The 12,109-nt window shown below is 44.7% G+C and overlaps 1 pseudogene; it reads right to left on the bottom strand.

Annotated features, from left to right (window-relative positions):
- Positions 1 to 372: 372 nt before the first annotated feature.
- LOC111160962 overlaps positions 373 to 12,109 on the bottom strand; it is an 85,474-nt pseudogene continuing 73,737 nt past the window's right edge.

The raw sequence follows: 12,109 nt of genomic DNA, 5'->3' as shown, positions 1-12,109 counted from the left end.
ATTATTCATAACAGCCAAGACGTGGGAGCAGCCCAAACATCCATGGATGGATGAATGGATAATTAACACGTGGTGTATGCCTACAATGGAATATTTTTTACCGTATTATTTTTTTTTAAGATTTTATTTATTTATTTGACAGAGAGATCACAAGTAGGCAGAGAGGCAGGCAGAGAGAGAGAGAGGAAGGGAAGCAGGCTCCCTGCTGTGCAGAGAGCCCAATGCGGGGCTCGATCCCAGGACCCTGGGATCATGACCTGAGCCGAAGGCAGCGGCTTAACCCACTGAGCCACCCAGGTGCCCCATTACCGTATTATTTTTAACGACCAGCATTTATAATATGAGGGCCAGCGCTTTCTCCCCAACTCAAGTTTATACATTTTTGATTGGCTTATGAGGCCGATAGAGATACTTCTCTCATCTGGTTTGGTTTCTGGAAAGTCTTCATTCAAGTGCTCAATTGTCATCTGATCAAATGGAATTATGTTCTTCACCTTCTCCAGCTCTATTTCACATTCCTCAATCCTGGCCTTTGAGAGAGACAAAAACTCAGCACAGCTTTTCACATCTTCTTTTTCTTTGGCATCCACCTGAACAGTATATTTATCCTCTGGCACAGAAAATTTAAGGGCATTAAACTTCTTCTCAAAGTCCTCTACCAAGTCAGCCTTCACCACATTGGCTTTGTAGTAAGCCCAGTTGGTAGGAGGTGGATTCTCAGGGAGAGTAGCCAACATGGAGGTAAGGGGTTCATTCTAGGATTTCGGGGAGTTAGCAATGGCTTTCTGGTTTGGGGCCTTATGATCGCCACAAAAGCTACCCAGTCAGTGACTTTTAGAGCAAGTTCTTAGGACATCTTGAGAGCTTCACTGACCCTGGTGGCCCACAGTCCCCCCTAATGGAATATTATTGAACCTTTGAAAGGAAGAGAATTCTGTCACACACTACAACATGGGTAAACCTTGAAGGCGTTATGGCGGTTGAAAACAAATGAGTCACAAAAAGACAGTGTATGAGTCCATCTCAGGTACGTAAAGTAGTCAAATTCATCCAAATAGAAAGTAGAATGGTGGTTACCAGGAGCTGAGGGAAAGGGGAAATGGAGAGTTGTTGTTTAACGGGTATAGAGTTTAATTTTTCAAGATGAAAATGTTCTGGAGATCCGTAGCACAACAGCGTAAATATACTTACTACTACTGAACTGTACACTTAAAAATGGTTAGGATGGTAAATTTTGTGTCACGTGTTTTTAACCACAAAAAAGAAAACATTTTTAGGTCACGTGCCATACAAAAACAGACAACAGGCTAGACTTGGTACACAAGTTATAGTTTGTCAACCCTTCCTCTGTGGCCCAGCCTCAGGAAAGTTCTCCCAGGTTCCATGCACAAGGGAGCTCTAAACTGAAAGAATCACACAGCTTTGGAGAACGTAATGGAACATCTGTAACACCAGTGGGCAAAAGACCCCTTCCTTCTTTGAACACCTGACAGTGGTTACAGTGGCGGGAAGACTAGCAGAGTTGGAATGGGAGCCATGAAGTGGAGATCAGATAGTGGTGGGAGGAGGGTGCATGAATGCTGAGGAATTTGAGGGCCTGCCTGGAGGAAGAAGACAGTGTGTGGCCATTGACAGTCCATTGCTCACCTTACCCCAGGATGGTGTAGTTCACTTGAGCAGGAGTTCAGCCATTCACTCCCTGTGTCAACCTAGGCAAGTCATTGCCCCTTGCCTTCCCTTTGAAAGGGGGAGGGTTGGACAACATCCCTGGCACCCCTCCCAGCCTTAAAAACCATAAGACACTATCTGACCAAGCTGATACCATGCCAATGTCTTTATCCCTTCATTTGAACAGCGTTCAAGATCAGAGACCCTCCGTGTCTCCTATGGAGTTGACATTTTTTTGTTTACTCTAGTTAAGTAGGGGTAAAAAACTAATTAGAGTCTATGGAGTCCCAACTAACTCCATTTCCACAGCTGGGCCTTCTCTTGATACCTCAAGTTCCCTTTCCCCTGGGGACCTGAGGAAATCACTCAGACAAGGAAGGGAATTGGGGGCCATTGTTAATGTGTCAGTCAGTCCCACAGCAGCAACCTCCTCCCACTAAAAATCTCTGATGTTTCTTCCAGTTCTTTAACAAGAATGGTTGGGGACTGGGTTTTGTTTATAGGAAGAATTTAAGTCTTGGTGTTCACTTTGAAAAATTACCCTTTGGTGTGACAGCCTTGTCCAAAATGAGAGCCACATTGCTTTAGCTTTTTAAAGACTTCCTCTCCTCCCTCATCTGTGGCTGGGCAGGGAAAAGCAGGCGTTCAAAGGGACCCACAGAGCTTCCTCCTGCCAGTTGTTCACCAGGCACTGTGTTCCAGAAAGGAAGAGGCTGCCTCGCTCTTGGCCTCTAGGGCGTTCTGGGAGAGGGCTTTGGTGAATTGTAGTTCGGTAGCTGTCTCATTTGCTTTGCCGTTTGCAGCGGTCCCGTGGTGTGTTTATTTGAATCTTTCACTCAGAACTGGCTTGCTTTCGTTTCTGGCCCGAGGAAGCTCCAGTCAGAATGGAAAAGTTCAGCCACACTGCTCAAGTTCAACGCTCTGAAGTGGGAAATCACGAGCGATCGAGCGAGCGCAGAGACTGTGAGACTAGGTTAGGCTTTTCAAAGGAAATGCCTTTCCCTGTGGCGTGCTTTTATTTACTGCTGGGGCCGGCTGTCCTGTGAACCTCAGGTTTGCTCAGAAATGTTCCTGGGGTGATTTCATTGCCATGATGTTTTGTCCCAGAGAAAGGAAGCTAAAAACTCATTGACTCGCTTTGTGTGTTCATTAACATGTTACACTGGAGCCTTAATAATAAAAATAAAAATCTTAACAAGTCAGGAAATGTCAAAGGTTGGAGAGGATGTGGAGAGAGGGGAACCCTCTCACACTGTTGGTGGAAATGCAAGCTGGTGCAGCCACTCTGGAAAACAGTATGGAGGTTCCTCAAAAAGTTGAAAAGAGAGCTACCCTATGACCCAGCAATTGTGCTACTGGGTATTTACCACAAAGATACAAACGTAGTGATCCGAAGGGGCACCTGCCTCCCAACGTTTATAGCAGCAATGGCCACAATAGCCAAACTATGGAAAGAGCCCAGATGCCCATTGACAGATGAATTGATAAAGAAGATGTGGTGTACACACACACACACACACACACACACACACACACACACACACCCAGGAATACTAGGCAGCCATCAAAAATGAAATCTTGCCATTTGCAACAACATGGCTAGAACTAGAGGGCATTATGATAAATGAAATAAGTCAATTGGAGAAAAACAATTTCACGCACATGTGGAATCTAAGAAACAAAACAGAGGATTGTAGGGGAAGGGAAAGAAAAATAAGATGAAATCAGAGAGGGAGACAAACCATAAGAGACTCTTAACTCTAGGAAACAAACAGGGTTACTGGAGGGAAGTGGGGGATGGGGTAAATTTGTGATGAGCATTAAGGAGGGTGCTTGATGGAATGGGCACGGGTGTGATATGCAATCAATGAATCACTGAACTCTACTTCTGAAACTAATAATACACCATATGTTAGTTAATTGAATTTTTAAAAAGATTTTATTTTTATTTATTTGACAGAGAGAGAGAGAGAGATCACAAGTAGGCAGAGAGGCAGGCAGAGAGAGGAGGAAGCAGGCTCCCCGCTGAGCAGAGAGCTCGATGCGGGGCTCAATCCCAGGACCCTGAGATCATGACCTGAGCCGAAGACAGAGGCTTAATCCACTGAGCCACCCAGGTGCCCCTGTTAATTAATTAAATTTAAATAAAATTTAAAAAAAATAGAAATTATTAAGAATGACATATTAAGACTGTCGTGCAGGCCCAAGGCATGATTGGTTCTACACTACTTGCACCTACGCATTTCTGTTTCACCCAACAAGCAGAGTAAGAGTTTTCTCCCCACTTTACCAGTAGTGAAAATAAGGCCGAAAGAAGTTAAATAACTTGCCCAGGGTGGCGGTTAAGCTAAGACTTAAGACATGTCGCAGAATGTGGCGCTGCCTACCTTTTCTCAGAAAAGTAGAGACGTTGCCTACCACGGGTCTTATGGTTCAGCCTGGAGGCAGGAGTAGTCATTCAAGGACAAAATACTTATGCACTGGTTGTTACAGGGCTGCCTTGAGCCCTTCCAGTGGTTGTCCAGATGGTCCCAGCAAGGGGGAGTCCCGCTGGGGTGTGGCTGCCCTGGTGCCAGCCAGCTCCCTCGTGCAGGCTCCCATCCGTATGCATCCAAGTGACCAGAGGAGACAAACATCGGCTACAGGAGAACCGGGCCCCCCCTCAGCAGGAACGCTGGCTCACTAGGGTGCACAATGGGTTAGGGTTAGAGAGGCGGTTCTCCATTATCTGCCAGCATGCCCCTTGAGTGCCCTCACTAAGCCACTGATGAGAAAGTCAGCCTCCCCAATACAGCATACCACTCCTGAAATATTATTTATCTATTTATTTGATATAGCGCGTGCAAGCAGGGTGAGAGACAGAGAGAGAAGCAGACTCTACGCTGAGCTCAGAGCCCAATAATGCGCCTCCATCCCAGGACCCTGGGATCATGACCTGAGCCGAAATCAAGAGTCAGACACTTAACCAACTGAGCCACCCAGGCGCCCCCTGAAATAGTTTTGATATCATTCAGATTTCTGATCCAGAGCCAAAAGCAAAACGCTGAAGTAGATCCCTGTGTCTGAGAGCAGAGCACCCCCAAAGAGGTGTCCGGTTCCTCCCGTTTCCCTGCCCCTCCCCCATAGTCGGCTTCAGGTCACTACACTTCAGGGTCAACTGTGGGCTAGAACTTCTCGGGCGTTTCCTCTCTTGCTTGTGTCCTAACTCCCTACCTAAGCTGTCAGAGTCTGACTTTTGAAAGTGACTGGCGAGGGTTACCTATGATACTTAAAGACACCAGGTGTGGGAGGTGGGAGAAAAGTTAGTTTTCAAGAGTTGTTTTTTTCTGCCCTCAAGCCAAGTCATGTAATAAACAAAGCGGCTTTTTGATTGTTCGGTGTTTCCAATGAACACTGAAACGTTCCTAAGATCCACTTTTAATGTGTGATTACCTCCTATTCCCCAGGAAAATAGAGAGTCATATTTAATACAAGAAATATGTTGGGGAGGAGGGCATTCCCTCCCCAGGCATAATTTTTAAAATGGAAATAAGATGCCGTATCATGTGGTTAAGAGCACAGGCTTTCAATTTCTTTTTACAAGTGGCAAGAAAAAAAAGAGAGAAAAGAACTCTACAGATGAAAAGAGACTTCAGAGACCTATTAACCAAATGCTATTATATGAGCTAGACCTTGTTTGAATCATGAAACTGCTGTGAAAAAAAAAAAAAGGAAAAAAATACAAGACAGTTGGGGAAATATGAACATGGACTGGATATTTGATGAGACTAAGAAATGATTATTATAGATGTTATGTGTTTTAAGAGAGTCTAAGTCTTTTGAAGACATATACTGAAATATTTACAAATGAAAATATGAAATTCTGTGTGTGTGTGTGTGCGTGTGTGTCTGTGTGTGTGTGTTGGGTGGTAGCTGGATGGGGTATGGATGAAACAAGACTGTCCATGATTTGTTAGTTGTTGAGGCTGGGTGATAGACACATGGGATTAATGCTACCTTATCTACTTTTGTTTATGTCTCAACACTGTAATAATAACAAAGACTTTTTAGATGAGAGCACGAGGAGGTTGACGTCAGGCCTCCATGAATGCAAACCTTGGCTCCACTTCCTAGCCATGTGATGTCCTTAGAGAAGTCCCCTCTCTGATCCTAACTGTCCTCATCGGGAAGGCAATGCGAACGTGAAGACTGGATGAAATAATATACGTCAAGAATTGAGCAGGAGCCTAGCACATAGTGAACAATCAATAAATAGTAGATCCTCTCATAGTCAGTTATTTTGTCTAGTTTTCTGAACCTATAATTGCAGGTCCTGAGAGAATTTACACCCTAAGAAGCTCTTGCCACTGAAGTAGAAGAATTTTGCAATACACGAGATGTCTACTGCTGTTTTCCAGATGGGGAGCGTGTCTGGGAAAGACAGGCTCTGGTAGCAGCCCAGAGGGAAATAATGGCAAAGAATCAGGCAATTGGTTCTAAGAAATAAGAATGTCTTGCATGGAAGCACTCAGCCTTTAAAAGCCTCTCTGAGAACACACAGCACTTGACATTTATTTCTACCTGTTTCCCCTCTCCCTCCCGCCCCTACTGCCCAGAGGTATGCGGAATACAGATGAGAGAAAGCCTGGTTTGTCCCTGCAGCCGGCTAGGAGTCCATCCTGGGCACAGTCTTCATGTTTCATGTGGGACTGGGATACTCTGTAATAGTACGTTAATTCTTCTAACAAAAATGTACCAGATGCTTACTGTGTGTTGGGACACTGTGAGACACATAACATGTAAGATCTCAATATCTGGCCCAACCCTATTTTATTTTATCTTATTTTATTTTATTTATTTATTTTTAAAGATTTTATTTATTTATTTGAGAGAGAGAGAGAGAGCATGAGATGGGGGAGGGTCAGAGGGAGAAGCAGACTCCCCGCTGAGCAGGGAGCCCAATGCAGGACTTGATCCTGGGACTCCAGGATCGTGACTTGAGCCGAAGACAGCTGCTTAACCAACAGAACCATTCAGGTGTCCCCGACCCCATCTTAGACATGAGGAGACAGAGGAATTGGAGAGATGAAGTGGCTTGCCCAGAGTTCCACAGCTAGTAGGTGACAAAGCTGTTATTCTGTGTTTTTTTTTTTCAAGATTTTATTTATTTATTTGACAGGGACAGCACAAGCAGGGGGAGTAGCAAGCAGAGGGAGAGGGAGAAAAAGACTCTCTGCAGAGCAGGGAGTCTGATGCAGGACTCGATTCCAGAACCCCGAGATCATGACCTGAGCCGAAGGCAGATGCTTAACAAACCGAGCCACCCAGGTGCCCCCAAAGCTGTTACTCAGATCACAGAGTTATCAGATGTGGAAACCATGTTCCCTTAATTAGCTTGACCTTAGTAATGCTTTCACTATTTATGTGTACCAACACATCATGTCACATACATGAAGTACATACAACTTGTATTAAAATAATAATACAGAAACTATGTCCTTGACTTCTAAGTCTTTAACTTCATATCCGTTATCTGAATAAGGAGTAGGCACAGAAGGTTCTAGGTGATATTTTTGTTTCTCTCTCTGAGCTTTATTAATATCTCAAAGATTCCTTCCCAACACGGTTTATTTATGTTGGGAAAGCCGCGATGCGCAGAGGGAAAGGCACTTTCAGATGGGCAGGGTGCTGCGTTGATTTCCATTGGGTTTCCATGAACCTGAAAGAAGCACAGAACCAAAGCCTTCTTTTGCTGTCGGGTCACCCCTGCTTCCCAAGGCCACGTGGCCTACGTAAAGGAGAAAGTTGCGGAACAAAGAGGCCCTTCATGTGCAGGCTCCGCCCCCAGCCCGAGCTACACACGAGGGGGTCCAGGGTGAGGCAGCAACATGGAATCCATTGAGCTCGGTTGTGAGGGAGAGGTGGGCTGCCAGACAGGCCCCTTGCCAGCTCTGAGTCATCGCAGGCTTCTGAGCCCAGCCAATTTACCTGCTTTTCAATAAGATCTTTATTTGTCCTTCTATTCTCGTCAAAAGCTGTTGTCATTTCCTTTTCTGTCTGGAGACACTGGGAGCTGCCTTCGGGCGGTATGACCACGCTGGGGCCCCTTGTGCAACCCCCAACTCACCCAGATGAAACATCTCTTAGAATTTCCCCTGTTTGGCTTGTTCTTCCTTAGTGGGCAGAAAGCGTCCTATTTCTCGCATTTCCAGAGCTTTGGCTATGCAAGTTCTTTATCGGGTCAGCGAGCAGCTTGGGTGTTGGGGTCCATGCTGTCTTGTGGAGACCTATGGAGTCATAGAAAACTCTCATCTTGAGGGAGGGGATAGACGAACATGTAAACAGAGGGTCATAATACAGGATGGCCCATTCTGCGAAGGAGAGGCAGTGTTAGTGGTTGAGAACTTACATTTTAAAATCAACAGTCCTGGTTGAAACCCCAGCCTTGCCACTTATTTCTTATGTTAAGTTACAAAATTGCGATGTTTCTTCTAGAGCATAAGGACAATGGATGTACATAAGTACAAGGCACCAGACCCGCATGGATGGTCAGCAGAACATCTGTATCTGACTACTGGGGTTCCAGCAAGCCAGGATGTTGGGATTAGCTAATAAGATAAAATTTTATCCTTCAAATTATCCTATGGTGAAGGCAGGTGGCCAGCAGGTGGATGGTGAGGGTTGCCCCTTGTGACTAGAGGAGCTGGCCATGAGGGCTCTGGTTCAGGGTTCAAATTCCTAATCCATAAAGGGACCTGGAGAACAAAGGAGACCTCGGTCCCAGAGGATATCTGTGGCTGAGTTTGTGGAGGAAGGGTATTAAGGAGCACTTGAAGACAGGGATGGAGGTAAAAACAATATTCTAGATAGTAACTAGAATATGGGGGAAGACACAAAGCAGGATGGGAGCCCTGCTCACAGTAGAGGGGCTGGCAGGCATGGCAGCCATAAGAATGTTCTTCTCAGATATCTCGCTGCTGGGAGAGGGACCAAGCTGCTGCTGTGTTCTGAGATCTTCACTGCCTTTGCACTGAGGCCACACTTCCTACAGGCTGCGCCTGGGCAGGGAATGGGCACAGCAGGGATATTAGACAGGTCTGTTCCTGGGAGACACTGGGCTCCTTTGACTGTTGACTTTGTCTCAAAGACACCATGATGAGACGCTATGTCTCAAAGACACTTACCTCTGACCTATCTCCCTCCCTCCCTCCCTCCTTTCCTTCCTTCCTTCCTTTATTCCGTCCTTCCTTCCTTCCTTCCTTCCTTCTTTCCTTCCCTCTCCCTTCACTCAAGGTCAGACCTGCTTTGCATTGCAGTACATACTGGTAGCGCTCCCAGACTCCCCTGCCTTCCATTTTCTTTTTTTTTTTTTTTAAAGATTATTTATTTATTTACTTGACAGAGAGAGAGATCGCAAGCAAGCAGAGAGGCAGGCAGAGAGAGAGGGGAGGAAGCAGGCTCCCTGTGGAGCAGAGAGCCTGATGTGGGGCTCGATCCCAGGACCCTGGGACCATGACCTGAGCCTAAGGCAGAAGCTTTAACCCACTGAGCCACCCAGGTGCCCCTGCCTTCCATTTTCTATCATGGAAGTTGCCCCTAATAAATTTCTTATGCTTATTTAAAAGTAGAAGGAGAGAGAGAATCCCAAGAAACTCTGTACTGAGCCTGGAGATCACTGTACTTGAGCCTGAGTCGAAATCAAGAGTCAGTCGCTCAACCAACTGAGCTACCCAGGCACCCCAGATTTCTTAGGCTTTTAATCCTATCATTTTGCCTGCTTCTTGAAGCTCCTGGACCAACATAGGTGTGGTTTACGGGACCTCAACTGAAAAGGAGAGTTTCAGTGACAAAGAGTTCATCAGACAGTTGGCCTAATGTTTTCACATTCCATTTCAGGAAGAACGTAGATTTATTGGGTAAGTCTCAGGGCTCAGGCACAGTGCTAGGCTCTAGGAAGACAATAATGAACAAGATTAACAAACAAGATGCCCTTATGAAATTTATCCGGAAAGACAGCAGAGATTCAGTAAGTAATCAAGAAGATATTTTTGTTGGTTTTTAAAAAATAAATCTAGGGACGTAGCCCAAACCCTTTACCATGGCCTACAAGTTTTCATGATCTGGCTCCTACCCATTTCTCCATCCTCCTTTCTCACCAGGTCCATATTGCACTCTGCACCAGCTAGCATGAAATAATTGCATTTCCCAGAGCTCTCCATCTTCTTCTTATCTCTAGGCTTTTGCCCAAGATAACCCTCACCCACCAGCCTTCGACCACATCCCTCCACCAAGCTTGGCACAGTCCTCCCTGAGCAACTGAAGGTATTCCTCCTCTGTACTCCTGTAGCACCCTGCACCTTTGTCATCGATTTCGTTCCAGGCAAGTAAGTAGAAAACGGCAGAAAAGGAAGATGCCAGGGACAAGAAATATGCATTCCTCCTTTCCAAATCAGTTGGCTCATATTTAAGAAATGGTATCTCCACTCTTTATGCTCAAGCCAAACTTGATTTCTGTTTTGTTGCCGAAACTGCTAACTGCCTCCCCACTACCTGTTCTTCCCTGCCTCTTTGCTATAATAATGAGCCTGGCTAAAAATATCTCTACTTTTAGTCTCTTGCAGATAGAGGTGGACAGTGACACACGAGCAGAAGTCTCGGGGTGGGGTTTCTGGGAAGCCCTTTTTGCCTTTGATCCTCCTTTCTACCCACTGCCTGGTATTTGAATGTGATGCTTAAAGTTCCAGCGGACATCTTGGGACCATGAGGGAAAGGTCAAGAGAATTACAAACAGCCCTGACATTCTTGAGCTGCTAAACCAACACTAGCAACCGCCTACCTTTGGACTTCTCATTACATGAGACAAATAAACCCTCGTGTGCTTCAGCCACTGTGATAAATTTTCTTTTTTCTCTTTCTTTCTTTCTTTTTCTTTTTTTAAACTCAAAGATTAATGCAATTCTGAACCAATCTACCTCAACAAGTTCTGTTCCCTTCTCCCTAGCTGTACTCATGCCTGGAACGTCTCCCTTCCTACTATCCTTTCCCCTCAATCTCTGCCTACCAAATTTCTTTCTTTTTTTTTTTTTGAAGGTTTTATTTATTTACTTGAGAGATAGATAGAGCACGAGCTGGGGGAGGGGTAGAGGGAGAGGCAGACTTCCTGCCAAGCAGGGAGCCCAGTGTAGGGCTCAAGCCCAGGACCTGAGCTGAAGGCAGATGCTTAACTGACTGAGTTACCTAGGTGTCCCTCTGCCTACCAAAGGTTCTCCATCACTGAAGACTCAGTTCAAACAACAGCTGCTTTATAGGATTTAATTTTATCCTCTCCCAACCTAGGTGTGCTATTTCCCTCTTTTTGACTCATTTTTATCTGGACATCTGGACCTCTTTTGTGAAATGAATATATGTATGTCTATATATATTCATTTAAAATTAGGGAAGTTTATGATATACTCATATCACATTCATATATATGAATGAATGAATGAATAATATATATATTCACATTCATATACATACATAATTCAGTCTGTGTAATAAGTATTAATGATCTTATTTGTGTTGTATATTTCTTTGCATTTTTCTGCAACAAATAGCACAGACACATAGTAGACATTTAGTAAATCTTTGTTGAATTAAATATAAACTTGCAATAAAAACATAACTTTTGGGGGCACCTGGGTGACTCAGGCATTTAAGCATCTGCCTTCTGTTCAGGTCATGATTCCAGGGTCATGAGATGAAGTCCCACATCAGGCTCTCTGCTCAGCAGCAAATCCACTTCTCCCTGTCCTCTCCCTCTGCAATCTGTCTTGCTCTCTTTCAGATAAATAAATAAAATCTTAAAAAAAGAAAACATAACTTCTCTGGGGCACCTGGGTGGCTCAATCGGTTAAATGTCCGACACTTGATTTCAGCTCAGGTCATGATTTTGGGGATGTGAGATCGAGACCCATGTCAAACTCTGCACTCAGCATAGAGTCTACTTGGGATTCTCTCTGCCCCTCCCCCTGGTTGTGTCTTCTCTCTCTAAATAAATAAATAAATAAATCTTAAAAAAAAAAACCACTTCTCTTTAAATACACACATTTAACTGTTGACAACAGTATCTTTTGGAAGCAACTGCATAGATAAAATATGCCTTCAAATGATATATTCTTTCATTTATTTGGAATATGGAATTATTCACATGACAATGGAGGATATACTTCTATTTAATTATATATCAACATTCTTTCATTTCAACTCTTATTTATCGAATGTCTCCACTATAAAGCCACGGTGAGTGAGGGTTTGAGGGGGGAATATCATGATCAGAGCTGAAACCTGGAGATTATTAAAAGCCCAGGTGAGGGGCGCCTGGGTGGCTCAGTGGGTTAAGCCGCTGCCTTTGGCTCAGGTCATGATCCCAGGTCCTGGGTTCAAGCCCCGCATCGGGCTTTCTGCTCAGCAGGGAGCCTGC

Source organism: Enhydra lutris, unplaced genomic scaffold (assembly GCF_002288905.1).
Source record: "Enhydra lutris kenyoni isolate GAN:26980312 unplaced genomic scaffold, ASM228890v2 scaffoldscaffold80, whole genome shotgun sequence".
NCBI lineage: Eukaryota > Metazoa > Chordata > Mammalia > Carnivora > Mustelidae > Enhydra > Enhydra lutris.
Note: the sequence above shows the minus strand (reverse complement) of the source record. Positions and strands in the feature narration are given on the sequence as shown.